We start from the raw sequence: 1,938 nt of genomic DNA, 5'->3' as shown, positions 1-1,938 counted from the left end.
ATAGTGGGGGACTGCTGTATGTATATATTGCCTGTTTTTCTTCTCCTGTGTGTTGTGCACACTTGCCTTTATTAAATTTTATTCTATTGATGCAGGAGTCTCTTTGTGCTTCCCCCACACACAATGCTTTTACCCTTACTTAAAATTCCATTTGTAAAACTAATTTATTCTAAGCCTAACATTAAACTGAGTTACATGATTTGAACTATATCTTATCTTTGTTAAGGGAAAATATTAGCTATATGCTGTGTGGAAGCATACCATATTTCAAGTAATTGCAGCACTAGTCAGGGCTAAAACTATAAATCATATCACCCTCTGCTTGGAGACTCAGACAAGGGCTCCAGGTGAAATTCTCAGAGATAGTTCTCTACTTATTGATGGAGGAAGGAGGACTGGCCTTGGCTCTGTGTATTGGATGCCTGAATAATACTTCACTTTACTCAGAATTTAATCACATTTGTGACTTGGCATCTGTAGTCATCTGGGTGACTGTATTTTTTATGCATTTGAATCAATTGACAGGAAAATATGTCTTTTTATATAATTGCTGTTTCTCCTAAACTGTAGAAAGGAATACCCATTGGTGGGTGCTGCTTTCCTACTCAAGTCTGGGAAGCAAAAGTCAAGAAGAAATGGTGTAGCCCAACCCCGGTTGCTCAATGAATAGCGCATAGGCCTGAGGACTAAAGGGTCCCAGGTTTGATTCTAGTTGGGGCATGTAACTGGGTTGCAGGCTAGATCCCTGGCCTTGGTTGGGGCACATATGGGAGGCAACTAATCATCCATGTTTCTCTCTTTCTGTCAATTGAAAAGTATCCTTACAGGAGGTTTCATAAAAAAACAAAAAGAAGAAGAAAAAGTGGTGTAAATGAACAGCTCAGAGCAGGCTGCTTCAGTCACACAGAATGGATCACAGTTTGATTCCCAGTTGGGGCACATGCCCGGGTTGCGGGCTCCATCCCCAGTGTGCCGGAGGCAGCTGATCAATTATTCTCTCTCATAATTGATGTTTCTCCCTCCTTCTCTCTTCCTCTCTGAAATTAATAAAAATATATTGAAAAAAAGTGATCGCATTTATTTGGCCATCTCTAGTCTCTATAAAGCCTGAGATATGGTCAAGCTGGCACAGACAAGGTATGTTTTGTTTGTGTGCGTTTTTTTTTAAAGCAAGCCCATGTCTCCACCCTAAAAAGATAGGAATCAAATGGTGGACCAATCAGGAAAAGGATTCAAAGGCCAGCCTCTTTGCTTTCAGAGGGTCACCATTTACAAATCACTCAGCAGTTCAGCTTCCAGTGCAGGATGAGTGATGCTGGGGAAGCTGCTGGGGCCATAGCCATCCAGCCCTTAAAAGTGCATTCAGTCAGTTGGGTAGCTCCACCCTGCTACTGAGGAATCCTTTTATTTACCTCTTTTTGCTATAGTCACAAATGCATTTTTCTTGCCAACTTTCTGGAATTTTCTCTCTTCTCACATTGCCAATCCTTTCCTGAATCTTTCCATCAAATGCATATTCCCAGCTTACCTGATAGAAGTTTTCTGACTCCTCTACTCTCCTACCCTAAATATCTGTGTTTCTTTATACCTATTCTTGCCTCTTTCAACCCCAAAGAAAAGCTCACCTTTCCACCTATTCTCACCCTCTTGGACATTTATTATCCAGTCAATCCCTCCTTCTTTAGAATCTTGCATCTCTCCCAATGCATTTTCTTCCTTCTGGCTTACTACAAATATGCATAAAAATATCCAGTCTAGGGGAAAACACAGGACACATACTCAGAAGTGAAAAGGCCCAAGTTATTTGATTCTGCTCACCCACAGCTTTCTCTCTGACCATAGGTTCTCTTCTTGATGAACTCCTGCCCATAGTTCTAGGCGCAGTCATGGGCATGGTACTTATCAGTCTCTGACTTGCTCATTATCTTTTACATGTGA

This window comes from Myotis myotis, unplaced genomic scaffold, assembly GCF_014108235.1.
Source record: "Myotis myotis isolate mMyoMyo1 unplaced genomic scaffold, mMyoMyo1.p scaffold_m19_p_1, whole genome shotgun sequence".
Lineage (NCBI taxonomy): Eukaryota > Metazoa > Chordata > Mammalia > Chiroptera > Vespertilionidae > Myotis > Myotis myotis.
This window is presented reverse-complemented; position numbering follows the sequence as displayed.